This window comes from Falco biarmicus, chromosome 14, assembly GCF_023638135.1.
Source record: "Falco biarmicus isolate bFalBia1 chromosome 14, bFalBia1.pri, whole genome shotgun sequence".
Taxonomy (NCBI): Eukaryota; Metazoa; Chordata; class Aves; order Falconiformes; family Falconidae; genus Falco; species Falco biarmicus.
The window spans coordinates 22,263,216-22,280,325 of record NC_079301.1 but is presented as its reverse complement, the minus strand read 5'-3'; the positions used below and the strand labels follow the sequence as shown (position 1 = coordinate 22,280,325).

The 17,110-nt window shown below is 44.4% G+C and overlaps 1 protein-coding gene across 4 annotated transcripts in view; it reads right to left on the bottom strand.

Moving 5' to 3' along the window:
* The window catches only part of C14H8orf48 (chromosome 14 C8orf48 homolog), a 114,275-nt gene that overhangs the window by 34,469 nt on the left and 62,696 nt on the right, over positions 1–17,110 (bottom strand). For all 4 annotated transcript variants that reach the window (XM_056359256.1, XM_056359263.1, XM_056359260.1 and 1 more), the window contains 4 exons: positions 12,876–12,963; positions 12,522–12,662; positions 11,518–11,682; positions 3,789–3,877 (listed from right to left, as the gene is read on the bottom strand). The gene's annotated coding sequence lies outside the window, so the exon portion shown is untranslated. The remainder of the gene's footprint in view (positions 1–3,788; positions 3,878–11,517; positions 11,683–12,521; positions 12,663–12,875; positions 12,964–17,110) is intronic.

The following is a 17,110-nucleotide window of genomic DNA, read 5'->3' as shown; positions in this document are numbered from 1 at the left end:
AATTGTTTGTTTAACTAGTTATTGATCCAGACTCTTTAAACTAATTACTTAAACTATTCATCCTGATCCTGGAAGCAATAAGCAAAAAAGAAATCATGTCTAGACTAAATGATAATGGAGATTCTTAAACATATTCCTCCCTGTTCCAGTCCTTAGGAAAGGTTGGAATTGCTTCCATTTTCTTCTTCTCTCCCGTTGCTCTCCTTTCCTTTCTGCTTCCTTGAGTGAGCCCCATCCTGTTTCCTGAGCTCTAGCTACAGTACTGCTGAGCAGCACATCAACCTCAGTGGGTGCATTTATTCCCTTTGTAGCAAACTACATTGATCACATAATTCATGTCTTAAACATCTTTAAAAGTAGACAACTAGTGATGAGAAGTCTAGCTTCACTGGGTTATATTTTGTAACATTTTCAGTGGAACAAAACATTGAGAGGCATGCAAATAATTTTGACAAGCTTTCTTCTGCTGCGTGTTATTGCTAACAAAAAGGCATTGAGGCATCGCACTGACAGATTTAGATATTCTTCAGAACACATTTGTCCCCAGTACAGTAACACCACCAGCCCTGGGATTTACATCAGCACCGTGGCATGGTGCTGAAAGCCTCGGGGCTCAGCCCTGCTGATGATCCAGGAGACTACAGGGTAAGTTTCAAATACGGGAAAGATCCCAGCTTCTGAATACAAATATCTCTTGAGCATCTCAAGACTTGACTCACCATTTGCATAGACAGCGCTAAGGTGTCTGGAGCATACAGAACAACCTTACAGATGCAGAAAAAGTAAGCCCTACTGAAAACTTTACATACTCACCTACTTTTCAATGGTGTGAATACACTCTGAAGTACATTTGTCCTGGAACTGGCAAGTCTCCTCCTCTCCCACAAACCAGTTTGTATTGAGACTGCAGTGAACAGGATTAATGTGGTCATCTGAAGAACTAGGAACAAAGAAAACCCTGCAGCTCAAAACCAGTCCTAGGTTTTGAGATGGAAATGTGGATAGCCTCACCTACAGTCCCTGTTTATACACAGGCACATGCACACATCTATCAGCCTGCTGGAGAACACTGAACTGCTTGACATGGTGAGGCTGCAAAAGCTAACTTTTTAATGAAACCCTCAGGTGTACATACCGTTCAGATGGGAGTCTAGCTGTTCATATAGAATGTTAAGCCCAAGATACTGACTTATAGAGCAGGGACCTTGGAGATCATTCTTGGAATGTGCAAACCATACAGAAGCTAATGAATCACTGAAAAGATTCAGTCTGGTATTTTCAGATCCCTTGATTGCTTCCACTTATACCTAAGGGACCTCATCCTCCTGCTATGAGACTCAGAGGTGATGATTATCACAGATGTACCCCTAGATGTCTGATACAGTGGTACACATGGTGCAAAACATGCTGGTGCATCAGACCCTGGGGTAGAAGTCAGCTGGCTCTCCAGTGCTGACACTCCAGTTAGAGAATAATATTATTTTGCATTGGTTTTATGAACTACATTTTTGAACCCTACCTAAATATGAAATAATGAGCTTAACATTTTGACATATCCATGACTACCCATGACTACTCTGTCTACAGTGACTGGAAAGATTTTGAATCTGCCTGCTGCAAAAAAAACCACTCACTGCTGCTCAGCCTGGCACCGAGTCTCTCCTAGCACCTTGCTGTCCCTATTTAAGACACCTTAAACAACATGTCAGTCCCACAGAGGCTTGCTGTAAACATGGACCTTCACCAGTTCTGTACCAGCTTGGTCATCTCAGAAAATTCAGCTTCAAGAGACAGCAGTGCTCATTTGACAGTCACACAGACGGGTGACATACAGCTGCTGATTTTAGCCCATAAAAATCATTCTCTCCTGGAAAGTCTGCAGCAACAGCTTCAGGCAGTGCGTTAACCTCCGCAGTGCTCTGGGATACTCTTCAGGCTTTTTTCTGAACACTCGTTGGTAACTGTTATGGCTTGTACAATGCACATATGCTTGCATTCCTTCTCTGTCTTGTTTTCTAAATGCTTATTTCTCATAAGCAGGGGGATGCCAGCTAGACAGAGCTCAGCAATCGTGCACCTTGTGCACTGAAACACAAGGGGAAACAAATGTCCTGCATTTGCTGTCCTTCCACCTTCTTGACCTTACCAAGAATCTCAGCGAGCAAACAGGAAAGGATTGCTGTTGCATCTCTCAAGATTACTCTCTACCATTGTAATCTCAAGTGCACCAACCACTGATTCCCAGCATCAGCACCTTGTCAGGGACGTGATCTCCACCTAATGGATCTCATGAGCCTGCATTTTCACCTGGTATTTAACTTTCAATATTTTATTGACATACTCCTTGCTAAAACCCCTGGCTATGTAATTGCAACAAGAGCTGTATTCTTACATTTAGCAGCAGTGTGTCTAGACACACTTTAGTACAACACCTTGTGTTTGCTGTGTATGACAATCTTGACAAATTTTAAACATTTGGTCACTTTAAAACATGATACTAGCATATATCAATACTTCTTCATCCACAGAATTCAAAGCATCTCATGTATTATCACCGTAACTAATTTTTTCAGCAGAGAGGGCAAATATTTACAGTACAGAGAAAAGACTCTTAATTAAATTCTTGTGTTAGAATTGGAGGAGACGACTCAGCAACAACAATCCAACTGTACATTCTTGGAGAACAATGTGGCTTCAGGGCTCCACCTAAAAACTGTTTAGTAGGCAACAAGAAATCAAGTTTCCAGCACTGTGCAAGAAAAGTGACAGCCAAATAACTTAAGTAACTTGTTCAAGATCATTCCAGAAATCAGTTTCAGTGCTGGGAACAGAACACACTTTGTCTATTTTCCTGCTGTTTAATTTATTCACTGACCCCAGTGGCTCCTCCACAACTCCCACTAACAGCCTGTCTCTCCTTTGTCTTCTTAGCCTCCTAATTCTTTACTTCCTAGCCATATCCTCCCAGTTTGCCCTTAAGGCAAACGATGCATGTTGAACAATTTTAACCACCTCTCCAAGTCAATCCTTCAAATTCCTTAACCATTTTTGTTTTCTCTCTGACATCAATTTGGCACTGAGGCAACCCAACTGAATGTAAATACTGACTCGAAGTTTTCTGCAGTTTGGAGTGATGGAGACTTGGAGGCATCCTAGCGCTTCTCCAGCCTGTGATGCAGACAGCCCCTGGGGCAGGAGCAGGCTGCTCCCCACATGCTCCCTCGGGCAGGCGATGGGCTCGTCTGCCCCCACACCGCTCCCAACCTGTCAACATCACCAATTACTTGTTTCTGCCTAGTTTTGTGCTCCTGTGCACTGAGACCTCTGTTGCAGTAACAAGTCATCCTGAATCAAAGCCAAAATCTCCCATATTAAGTATAAGACAGTCATGGAGATTAGCATGATTTCCAGCAGCTCTGTTGATGGTATTAAAAATTAATTCATCTCAATACATCAGCAAAGCTTGCCACAGACACAGGAATGCATTCTGCCTGCTCTGTTCCATACCAGCTTTATTTTAAGTTATACTTGAGAACAGAGCTGACCTACGGCAGACAATTCAAATTCTGTTTCTGTAGGGACAGATTTTTTTGGCTGTCACCTACAAGCCAGTCCAGCTGCAGATCCCAGAAATGATCTGTTCACAGATGCTTCATTATGACACTTGGGAAGAAATCAGCAAGAAGTTTACAAATTATCTCAGCTAGAAGCTGCCCTTGCCTGTCAGTCTTATAATAAGAGGCGACCTAGCAAGTTCAAATGTAAAAAAATTGGCTTCAGAGACTCACCAGCTTGCTGTGTCCTGCAATATATCCAGAGGCAACAAACCATGTCAAGCACACAAGATGGGTTCAAAGTGTGCAAGAGCTGAAGTGATCTGCAGAAGAAAATCAATGCAGACAAACCTGTGTTAAATAGCCACATGAGAGATTAGTGAAGATCAGTACCTTAATGAAGAGACTCTTTTGAGAAACAGGAGAAGGAACTGTATTTATTATGCTTCATACTGTCTTTTGGGGCAGAGCTTGCCTAGCAGAGGTGTTGTGCTTCCACAGATTTCCCCACCATGTCTGTTATCTATGAAACATCAAGTAGCTGCAATGATAAACTCTTCGACAGAGTTAGATTGGAAAGTTAGTTTTGCAAAAGTAAATGCATGTAACTTGTGTAAAGCAGAAGAAAAAAAATTGTTAACAGTCCGTGATAGGGCAAGAAAATCATCTCGGATTAAGATGCAAAACCTGTAAAAGCAAGATGTGTTAAACAACAACCAAACTGGAGATTATGATAACATATGCAAGGAATTTTTGCTGCCTGGGCAACCCTTCAGGCTCATGGAATGTTGTGCAAAGCAGAGAGAGAATGACTTTATGAATGTTTATGTGTTCATGGCAAAACAAAAGGGGAAGGAAACATTTTCCAGCTCCAGAAAGTTACATTGTAAAGGGACCACTGTTAATCAAAACAACAACAAAACCCCCTGGTTTTACTCAACTGCTAAAATCCTGTTTTAAATTTCAAAATCAAGGCATGATGTTCCTTGTGGAGACAGAATCCCATTATCCTGCATGCCCACTTGCAGGAGCCCCGCGCCTCTGGAGCGAAGTGTGCTAGCTGTTTCACAAATGAACTGCAATCGGCCACTGATGAAAATTAGACCCTGCAACAGATACAAAGACTGGCTACTGCCTCTTACAAGGCTCCTTCTTTGGGATAGCCTTCTTGCTTTCTCCCAGATGCAAACTGCTTTTCCATTAGACTCAGGAGACTAACTGCGATTTCAAACATACTGAGTGACAAAGCTTCCCCTGAATACATACACACATAATGCGTTTTCAGTCTTTTCCAACACCAGCCATTTTCCTAATTATATTCAGTCAAAATGTTTTTGCTTCTGAGTGCCTTGATGGATCCTTTCTGCATAAAAAATAACCCAGATTGAAGTCACCAATGCAGAACTGCTGAAAGCCTCACCTGAACCTTCCTCTCTTTTACCATCAGTATAGAAACTTGCTTTATAAAAGCACTTGGGTTTCCTGCTCTGCTGCATCCAGCAGGTGTCCAACACCCCAGAACTAAGCTGTCCCACCTTTGGCTTAGATTTTCATCCCCTTCCACTCTGTAAGATGGTTAGGGTGTGCCAGTTACTAAAAAAAAAATAAAAATCCTAATAACCAGCAATGTTTCTTCTCCAGAAGGGAATTAATTATACGCTTCCAGCTTGCTCTTTACCGTCAGCCTTGCAATAGCATTCACTGAGCAGCTGGGCAAGATCTAAGTTACGTGGTAAAAACCAATGCTGTTCACTGCCCTGTCACCACCCAGGGACTCAGTGTGATGAGGTTCATTTTCTCTTCTCTGCTCCTTCGCTGCTCTGCGCACTCAGGTGTGTCCTGGCTCCACAGCCAGTCCTTTGGCTGGTGGGTGAGGTGGCCGTGCTGCGGGGCCGGCACCCCAGCCTGTCTCTCCAGGAGGCAGAGGGAGTGGTGGGTGACGGCAGTGAGGGTACTTCACTGACACATTTGCTCCAAGAAAGGGCTCCTACAGCTTTTTCTACTTTGCAAGACCCTCCTCATTTCACTATTTTCAGCGTGTCTTCCATTGATTTTCAACAGGAAGAATCATTCCAGAAATGTCTTTTATTTGCTTCACTCAGTGCATTCCAAGATCCTCTGTTAAAAAGCACCATTTCCACTGTTTCACCTGGGCACCTCCGAGAAACTGCTGGCAGCGTATCAAAACCATGGAGAATTTCTAACATGGCCATATCCTCCTTTACTTTACAAGCAAAGACTACTGCTGTCCATATTCCCAATGCAGAAAGCCGAAAAAATCTGAACCAGACAGAAAGCAGCGCGATGCTTTCCTTTCCTAAGCTGCTTGTAAGATGAAATGCTGACACTTTCCCATAGGACATAATCCCTCTTGAAATCCTGCTAAGGATTCTAGACTCACAGACATTAAGCCTTTGAGGAATTTCCACAGAGGCTACATCCAAATGTTACAACACTAGAAAAGCCTGTGAATACTACAACGATGTGACAAACGGGTACCAGGCAATTGTATACAAGACCCCTGCCTGGTGCTAAGTCGGGGACAGAGCTCTGATGGGTGTGATTGAAGAGCGAAGAAGGACCAACATTTACACTACATTTGTGACCACAAAGATCAAATCTAGGACCAAACTCCTGAGAGATGAATGTTCACAGGAGACGGGTTCCAATGAACCACTGAGACTGAAGTGTTTTCCAGCACTAGCTTTCTCCTGCCGTGTCCACCTCCCTTCTGAAGCGCACGGTGCAGCCCGCACGGCTCAGTGCTGCTGCCGCTGCCTGGCCATCAGCACCGAGCTCCAAGGGAATGCAGGTATGGCTGCACCTTCGCCTGCGCCATCGATACACCGTGTTGCTTGAGGCAAAAACATCTCAGCTCACATCTCTCTCACCACCCAGCTGCAAGAGCCCAAGCTGAACGATCATCTCTGGGTTGGTGTCCTTTGTCACCTTGATTGTACTCGCACAAAAGAGCCACCCTGGGCGTGTGGGGCTGTGGGGGAGCGCAGCCTCCCTGCCGTAGCTCCTGCTGAGCTGCAATGAGCCATCACTTACCCAGCCCCCTCATACATTTCTTTTCCTGCCAGCATTAAAATTGTTGAATTGGCATTTTCAGCATGACTCTGCCAAGATGAACTTGAACTACACATGCATCTGTCTTCTTCACATCAGTGTGAATCTTCTTTCACTGCTTCCAGGGTTGTTAATCCTTATCCTCTGGGACTGCACTAGGACAGTCCTTTCTTCTTGAGGATAACTGGACTGTCAAACAGGATTCTAGAAAGGACAGAACAGTTCCTTTCATTTTTCTTACTTCTTTACAATTAGGTATTCAGTCCCATCGGAGCAAAAAGAAGGACAGATGAGAGTTCAAGCATAATTCTGGTATTTTTTAAATGGCATTCATTGGTGATGGTCAATCAGAAGCCCATTTCAGAACTTACAGTTAAGAGGGATCCTAAAGATAAAGCCAGCAAATACTAAAGGAAGGAACCACAGGGGTACGAGAGAGAAATAAGTGTTCACTCGCAGTAAAGCGCTAACACAGAACTGTTCAGACAACCAAAAATGGGGGACCCATAGTGCATAAGGCAGCGCCACAGGACAAACGTCAGAGGACCAAAGGCTTATGGAAGGGACCGTTCCCTTCAGCGTCCCTTCAGCCATAAGACTTGTATCCCAGTAGCAATGTAAATCTCGGAAGAACTAGACTGGAGTATATAAAACCAGGCACGTACACAGGTCATAGCAATGCCTCGCAATGTAATACTCAGCACATCGGTGGCGCACATATTCTTCTTGCCTGTGTAATGAGAAGAGAAGAAAGATGGTATTTTCTGCTGTGCCAAGCTTTCCCCCCCCATCTACACTGCACATACATGTCCTAATGAAATGCAGCCACTTCTGTGAAACACAGAACACCAAACAACTGGGTTTTTAACATGAGGGAGGGAAAGTACAGGGGACTTTCCATTTGACTACATAAGACACCAAAACTACAGCTATCAAACAGCTATGTCTACAGAAAGTGAAAGACCATAATTTACCATCTCACCCGAAAAACAATTTTCAGCAGTATAAGGCTGCTAGCAGCAAAATGTCTCGCTGGTTTATTGGTAAATCACAAGAGAGAGCATCTTCAGCTGAAGCATCAATGCCAGGCAATGATTTCTACACAATCCTGTGCTCACAGCCTTGGAAAATTGCCTGGGTCTCCCAGCAGAATCAAACAAGATAAAGAGAGAGTGATTCAAGTAATGAGTAATAACAAGGCCTGGAAAAGACTGACTGCTTACAGACGAACATGATAGTTGCAGTAATTAATAAATGTGACAAGACAGAAAGGAGCTGATAGTAAAGTAAGCATGAACAGGTTACAATTCAGATCTGACACAGTTTGAAGTTTCCACTCCCAATTTGGACATTCTGAATTTTATTCTTTAATTTATTTTGAAGCTGAACCACCCCAGCACTCAGATCTGGTTTCAGCTTTTCATTTCACTAGAGGTGAGGAGGATCTGGGGTTAGAATTTTTGGACTGACCCTACCACATCTTTAAACAATGGCATTCAGCCTGACAAAATTCACCTACTCTACCATGGGAGAAAATACTCATCAGGGGTGAGGTTAGACTGAATCCTCCGATAAGAAAAGCCATTTATTCTGAGAACAACTTCCCTCTAAGCAGAAAAAAAAAAAAAACCAAACAAGGAGTAGCCTGAGAGCAGTTTTCCATTTTCATTGTCAGGGCAGTTTTGGAAGACCCATGTTCATTGGCAGTCCTCACTACGCCCTGCAGGACCTGTAACCGGATGTATGTGGGAGAATGAAACACAATACCGGCCTCGAGGAGCACTCCTGAACTTTATTTTTTTATTATTATGATTCACCTAGAAACTGTAATCATGACAAAGCCATCCCTGGGACAGACAGCATATAAACTATCCTCAGGAAGAAGTTTCCTGCTCCAAAAGCGTTACAACCTCATCAGTAAAGCATAAGAGACGAACAAGAAATGATCTTTCAAGATCACACAGCAGCTCAGCAACATGATTGGGATCAAAAGCTGAGTTTTTCTGGCTCCCAGTCTACAATTCCATCAGCCACATCAAAGGAAAGCAGCATGGATATTTTCACTCGTGTCATCTGAATGTACATTGCCCAGCTCATGGTCTTCAGTGTCAGTCAGTGAAACGAAGCATACCCTGAAATAAACGCTGCCCCTACCGTGTCAAGGCACCACAGCAGGGATGGAAGATGCACCCAATACGCTGGTTTCTCAGTAGTAGCTGCGGTGAAGGACCACCCGTGGGCTGGGGCTCGCTCACCCATCCCCCTGGGGATGCTGAGGGGATGCAAAGCCAGCAGCGCCAGCACCGCGCACATTGCTGTGGCTCTGGGTGAAGGAGGGAGAAGAGGAGGGCACTGGGGGCTCTCCCCTCTTCTTGGTGTAACTACACAGTTAGGCCATGGTTCCCCCTCTTTTTATCCCAGTGACAGAAGGTGAAAGCTTGCTATTCCCAGCCACATTTATTTATCACTTTATTCTGGTCTCCATGGAAACAAGTCATGATATTACCAGCTGCAACAGGGAGGTCGAGAGGTCTGCAGAAGCTGCTGGGAGCCAGTGGCACAGAGCAGAACAAATGCTAAAACTAGAAAAGTGTAATTTCTCTGCAAAGAGCAATGAAATAAGTGGCAGGAGAGTTGAAAAGCACTAAATGTGAGAGGCCTGAACTTAATACCACTTCAATTATTTAACAAGATTGTCTCGTCTATGTATTTGGATGAGTATGATCAAACCTCAGGACTGCTGAGGTCGTCTCATCACCGTTTACAGACAGCGCTGGCATATTGTATCTCTGCACCCACTGGGCACCTTTGAATTGCTTTTTATCAGCCTCCTCTAGAAAAGATGAACATGGAAAAAAAACCCAAAGCCAGATGCTCAGAGCTGAGCTTGATCCTAAAGAAATCCACAATGTCAGGTGAGTCCCGACTTGGCTCTAAACAAGCAAACAAACACAGATGACAGTAATAACACAGAAACACAGGTAGCAAACGCAGGCCATGCAAGCCTGCATCTGGAGTCGAGGATAGTTTTGCTAGGGACCAGAGCCAGACCGTATGATTCTAAATTGTGAAGAATGTGAAATGTCTTCCCTTATCCATATCATAAGCTAGAGAATTATCAAGTTAAAAAATGTCTTTCAGACAAGTGCCATAGGAGTCAGTAGGAGACATTGATCTCTCCCACCTCCAGTATTTTATGTTTCACTTACAGAATGTCCATCATACGCTCCCCAGGGTAAATGCACACAACAGTCAGCCTCTTGTAAGGGCTATGGGAATGTCCCAGTAGATCCTCTGTCTACACACTCACCTGATACGCCTCACTTGTACCACAGGGTAACCACAAATGCAGCAATCTCATAGCTAAATTTCTTGACACAGGTTATGTACATCTCCGACCATAACTCAGCTTCCTAAGGAAGCCCGGGAGAACTCTCTAAGCAAGGATGGCACACAGCAGCCTGTTACTATTTACAAGAACCACTGACTCTGTTTTCAAACCAGAAAGAACCAATTGAACCATTCCATCTGATCTGTAACAAAGAGTATAAACTGTATCCTTGATAGAACCACTTGTCTGAGCTACAGAACAGAGTCTAGAAGGTAAGCCCAACCAGAAACCCTGGTTATAAGAAATAATTGCAATGCCTGGACAGGGTTTCCTGCAATGCATCACTGGCATCATTAAAAATGAGAACCCTACCTTCAGTCTTGCTTTAACTCAGATTAGGTTATGCATTTGTCTGCCACCCAGAAGAGAAAAACAGGTCTTGTTCCCCCCGTGCACAGACTGTCATGAAGTCACTCATAACCTCTGCTTGCTAAATTCAGTACATTCAGTTTCTGGAGTCTGTTGGTAGAAGACCAAAAACCAATTGATGGAAAAATTTGCTGCTGTATTTCACAGAATAAACATATGAAAGTGGTGGGTATCTTAAATATGTATTTGTTCATTTTGCCTTTGCTTCAGACAGGCCATTCCCACTGCACTAAATTGCAAGGATTTTTTCCACAAGTACCTAGCAAACATCTGAATTCTCTGAGACGGAAAATTGTTAGTGATCTCACAGTAGACTGAAAAGACTCTGAATCTTTAATAACCAGGACTTTAAGAAAGGACATATTATTTCTGAGTACTGAAGTGCTGAGTTATTCAAAGTTTTCATCCGCTACAAAGTCAGCATCGGTCCCAAAAGCTCACAGAAGGTACCAGAGAGCCTTCCTAGAGGCTGCCTATGAGCCATGAATTTTATTTATTCTTTTTATTTAATTTGGAATAACATGTCAGACTTGCAGGACGCATGTGTAGCATCAGTGCAAACTGGCTTGTTTATTTGTTTTCTGGCCAAAAAGCAACAGGTGCTATTACTGAGAATGTCTTGAATACAAAGAATTGCAAACGAACTCTGCCTTACAGAGTTTGGGGACAGATTTTCAAAAAGCAGCTCCGATATATTTGCAAATTATGTGTAGGCATACTTGTGAACATCACCAGCACTTCCAACATATCCACCTGCGAACTGCTGTAACTCTTGACATAAGGGGTTCTGCAGGTCCAGGTATGTACTGCCAGCAGCAGTTTTGCTCAGGCATTGCCAGCAGCAGGAGTATATTTAAAGTTGTTTAAGCAGAAGTCTTGCACTTGCTTTTAAAATTTTGGCCCAAAGTGAAAATTGAAGAAGTCAATATCCATCAGCTTATCTTTAAGAATCTAAAATCTGGAATGCTAAAAAGAACAATTGATTTGTTCTTCAGTTGATGCAGAAGATGCTGTTGCAAGTATTCATCCAACAGAGTAAATTATATGATGCGTATGTATGTGATCAAACGTACATTGAAGGGACATCATCCCTATGGGAAAGTTCTGCAGAGTTTAGTCAGAGACACAAACCTACTGGCCATTTTAAATGATGCTCAGGAGTCCTGGGCCAGATGAGATTTACACCAGCTTTGTACCTCGTCTGTCTCACACCAAACCACACCACGCACTCATGGTGGAAGCAAGCCAACGGGGCTGTCATGTAAATATGCCCAGAGGCAGCACATCCATGTTGCCCTGCCAGAAAGAAAGAACAAAGAAAGAAATCAGAACTAATTAGTACTGTGATGTGTCTGAGGCTAGATTTAGCATCATTCAACAACCACAGGCAGCAGAGGAATGAAGAAAAATTGAGCCAATTTGTGGCTCGGTATTTATTAGCATTTAGATAATATGCCCCATCCATCATATACAACGCATGTTTCAAAAGCACCAGCGCTCCTGCGTCCTGAGTGCCCAGAACCCTTGTAAATCGCCTTCCTCGGATCTTGCCGACAATAAAACACATTCATCTGGGTGCAACCACTGGGGGAAGACATTTTTTCCTTGTGATGGAAATAAAGACTGATGATACAAAGCGGTCATAAAAGTAGGAGGCTGCAGATTAAGACAGAAGGAATCCACTCCTTCCCACTGACGTACATCTCTGATTTACAAGCTGCCAAGCACAGCCATGGGATTATGGGAATGAAATCCTGGTTAACATTGACCAAGACAATTCGAAAGCATCTAAAAATCTTCAGCCGAGTTGGTTGCTCCATTACCCAGATGTTATTTAGCAGGGCAGAGAAAGGGAACCCCAAGACTACAGAAAAGGGCCTGCAGAGGTTCCATAAAGGAAAACATTAAACATGACAGTAAAAAAGTTTGATTCCTTTCTTTATCCAGAAGATAAGTGACTGTGGACAGCACCAGCTTTACACAGCTTTAGACAGCTTTAGACAACAGATCTGTTTTCAGATGTTGCTGCCACCCACCCCTGCAAGCACTCCAGACAAGCAGCCTGGAATGAGTCTTGCATGTGCCATTTAAAGCGCAGCTTAACCCTTCAGGAATGGGTTCTTCCTGGCACTTACTGCGTGGTGCAGAGCAGCCAGCGGTAGAGGTCCACGGCTTCACGGCACTCTTGGAAAACACGTTGTTTGTCACGTTTATTCCCCAGGCACTCCAGGACCAGACTCCCAGAAACCTCATCAATTTTTTGACTCAATAAAACCCTAAGTGGTTGAAATTATAGATACAGAAAATTAAACGTGCATTTAGGCACTCTGATAAATCAAGGCCTATACAAATTAAACACCAAATGAATCTTTTCATGTCGATTTCTGCTTTGCTGAAGTTTTAATGAGTTTTGACCTTTCATCCCACTTCAACATGGGACACATTAAAAAATCTGACACATTTTTCAGGCAAAATAACTTCTTGCTTACCTTTATTTAAGAAAATAAATTGTTCTGGGTCCTAAGTAGTTGTCAGCTTGAAAACAGTCAGGCTTTTCAGTATTTGAGCAGCTGTTAACTAAAAACAAAAGAAAACAAAGCAACTGATTTCATAATGAGCATCTATCTATAACCATTATAAATTATTAAAGTCCATTAACTTATTAACATAACAGTGACATTGGACTTGGTATTCCTAGCACAGACATATAATGTCTCCAGTTGCTCATTTATTTACTTGCATAATCCTTGACAGTCAGGTCAGACAACCCATTTCTGAGTGAAATGGCAATTCCTGGGCTGTTACCAGTGGCTACAAAGACCCAATAATGGTGACAGAAGAATTAACTCACAGAACATATTTGACAAATAGATGAACTTCAAACTCTCCAGAGGCTCAGGACTGTAATGAGGAAGGAGGTTAGTAAATAGGAACATTTTAATTCAGGAACAATGACATGTAATTAATATCAATGCCATACTGACACACGTCCCCAAAACAATTAGGATATGCTGAACAAGCAGTTATGTTTACTGAAATTTCTGTGCTAGCAAATACTGGGGATGAAGTATGCTTAAACCAGTGGGAAACTGCAGGTCCACAGAACTGTTACAGTTCAGCATCTCCCCTTGCTCGCTGTCACGTGCATGCACGCCCGTATGAACGGCATTTAAAGGCAGTCACACAGCAGCGGTGCATCAGAACTTCATGGGGTTCGGTGATTTGCACATCTACCCCGTTCATCACCTCACCACCGCATTTGGAGTTTTTACAGGGATTTTAAATGTTAAAAAATGTATCTGAGATAAACGCTTCTGTATTCCCAGGCCCAAATCCGCTACGTCTTTCCACAACCTTGGAAAAGGCAGAAATTAATCCAGAGACTTCATGAGGGGCTCAGCTCACACCTCCTTCCACCCTGGAAAGCAGACCTGGGTCTGACACCCCTCGGTCACACAGGTCCCCTCTCCATCACCCCGCAGCCCCAGGGCTCAGCCACGCAACGGCAGCTTCACACCCCAGGGTTACCTCTCTGCTAACACAGCAGGTCACTCAGAAGATTCCTCCCTCCCCTCCAGTTCCCAGACCCTTAAGGTGAAGACACAGTATTCCCAGACCCCCGGCCACAGCAGGCACTGCAGTGACGTGCTCGCAGCTCCTGCTGTAGTCTCAGGCTGTCCTAGCTTGGCTTTGGCTTTGACTCCCATCAAAAGCCACTCCCGTTGGCTCCTCCTGCCCGTCCCAAGCCCCAGGATCACTCTAGTGATTCTTACCAGCACAGCAGCACAGAGCGATCCCATCGTGTGCCTCTGCCTCCTGCCCACACATGCCAGCCACCCAGTGCAGGACAGGACCCGCCGCCAGCTCCTCAGCCCTCCCCGGCACAGCGCTGCTTCATGGGCAGGAGCTCCTGCGAGGGGACGTGGTGACACCATCGACCTGCTCCAGCCCAAACTGCCTTCAGAGAGCCTGAACTCGCCCATCTCCCTTCTGACCTGAGGAATGAAGGCTGCGCAAGCCTTACAACTTACAAAAGTCTCACCGCCGGGGTAGAACAGGCCAGTTGTTCAACAGTGCATATAGCAGCCTGAAAGAGACAACGAAAGGAGAATCGTACACTCCAGATGAATCTGAGTCCTAGAACGGTGCCATGTAATAACACACTCTGGAATACGGCCAAGGCCTTGGACTTAAAATACCCTTGCAAGATGTACCCTTGTAAAAAGTGCAAGTGATTGCTGTCTTGATTGCCAGAATTATCTGAGTGACATCAGTTTCTCCCAGTACAGACAGCTGTTGCATGGAACAAAGCTTGCTACCGAGTCTGTTACCAACGCTGCTCCATGAAGTCCAGACTCAATGGTCTGGTATGAACTGGTACAACCCAGTCGGTTTTTCTAAACATATCATAAATAAGGTACGAGCTGTAACGGTGTGGCAGCGACCCTCTCTTTCTCTGGCCACTGTCCTATACAGTTCTGTTCTCATCTGTTGGATTACTCAAAAAACCCAACCAAACCCACGGCTGAACTTTTATATCTTCAATTCAGCTCCTGGGTAAAATGCCAGTTGACAGTTGACAGCCTTGGATCTTGCAACTTGAGTGTAGTGTGTGAGCATGTCTCCTGCTAGAACAAAACCCGAGCGTGACAGTAAAGGGCTTTTTTCTCTGGGGACAAACAGCTCTCCAATCGCCCAGCTGCTGCACCTCATGGCAGTTGACTGTAACAGAACTACAACAAAGATGGAACAGGGAGGAGAAGGCTGACTGATTTCTTCAGTCTAGTCCACAAACAGATACAGATGCAGTCACACCAAAAATACAAATTGTACTCCAAGAAATAGCAGAAATTAAACGCACAGAGGTATATACAGTGCTCAGGAATAATGAAGGGCTGAAGGTAATGATATAGCCATACATAAAGGTCATACATATATGACCCTTTTCCCCAACCTTAGCCACCCCACATTACGGCACACCACAGAATTAAAAAAAAAAAAGGTAGGTGGCATTTTCATGTGCTGTGCACTGGGATCCCACCTCTGCACTGACATCAAACCAATAGCTGGAGCTTTTTTAAAGCCAGAAAGCCTCCGTTAAACCCAAGCAGCAGGCAAAACAGATGAACCAAGCAAATGACTAACAGCATGCCCATTGCCAGTGACAGCCGATATTGGAGGGGGCATGTGGGAATGAGGGATGAGTGCTCTTTTCCATTCTAAATACTCCTGAAAGCTCAATAAATTACTAACGCTACCCATGGCAGCAGAAAGGTGTCACGCATTCTTGGTGACTGGTACAGGCAGGTAGAAGCGTGTCCCGTGGCTGGTCTGGCACAGCACACTAGGAGGAGAGACACCTGCTGCTGCCTTCGCTGTTTGAGGTGATGCCCCACCTTCCCCCTGCCTTACCCTTTGCCTTCGCTCTTTCTGAATATATTTCTGCATTGTTGCTGCTTCTGGCTTAGCATCTGCCTTCTGCTAACGTTTCTACCCTGGTGATTACACAGCCTTCCTATCTGCACCTGTGGCTCCACCATCTCTCCGGCTGGTCTGCACCAGCAGCCACCCACACGGCTGCAAGTGAGGAACGTGTGGCGTGGTGTGACAAGTCCTACAAGATGGGCAAAGTGCAAGAGGGAGGCAAAACTTTCAGGGTATCTGTCCTTGGAGGGTTTGATTTGTGTAAGACAGAGCATGGAAAAAACCATGTAAATCTAAAGTGTTTGGATTTTGTTTGTTCAAAAACGCTAAAACCTGTCACGGCCCCCACACTTACTTACCCACAAGCTGCTCAGCTGGTAGGTCCAGCAGATATGGCCGCCTGCACAGTTAGAAGGCAGGCTGAGCCTAAGGATCTCATTTTCTCCTTGATCCACTGTTGTGCCCTTCCTGGAAGACCTAACGCCTTGGGCCCGGCCTGGGCTCTTGTGAAAGCACCATGAAACCGATGCGATCCTCATCCTCACCCACAGGCTCAGCCTGGCCCATCCTCACTGAGAGGAGGTCCTTGCTTTAAACCCTTCAGTCAACAGCAGGCACCCGAAGGCTCTCCCTCAGCACGCCCCAAAGCTCCCAAAAGCCGTGCCGGGGTGTACGTTTGAGTGGAAACAGTGTGATACAAGGGGACTTTGGACTCAAGCACTGATGCAAGCTCATACCCAAAACATCATACAGATTTACCGGTTGCCTCAGATGCGAACTCAAGCCTAAATACATGAAAATCTTCTTTCTCTGTTATCATGAATATGCATAAATTGTGTCTTCCTGTGCCAAAAATCACATCATGGACATATAATCACGAAAACCACCGTATAACTTTACTGTAGAACTACAGACATTTTGCATGATGAATCAGTTCTAAAATTTACGTAGCACGCATTGAAGAACCCTGACGGACGTCTCATTTGAGTTACCGCTGGCACTGTCCTGTACACCTGCTGCACTGCTGAGCCAACGGCATGTTCATAACATGCATCCTACTCCTATTTCTATTCCTCTTCCATGGGAGTTACAGATTATTATTTCAAGGAAGGTTCATGGTTCTTCCTGAGTTACTGTATTTTTTCTGGCACACAAGTGAAAGTGCACCGCATAGAAATGAGACTGTGAAAAGAAAAGCGCATGCAAGGCTCCATTAGGGAATGCAGGAGCCTTTCAAGGTCTCCTCAAGATTAACAGCATTTTTATGGAGATTTAGTTGCCCGCCTTTCTGCTGATGCTT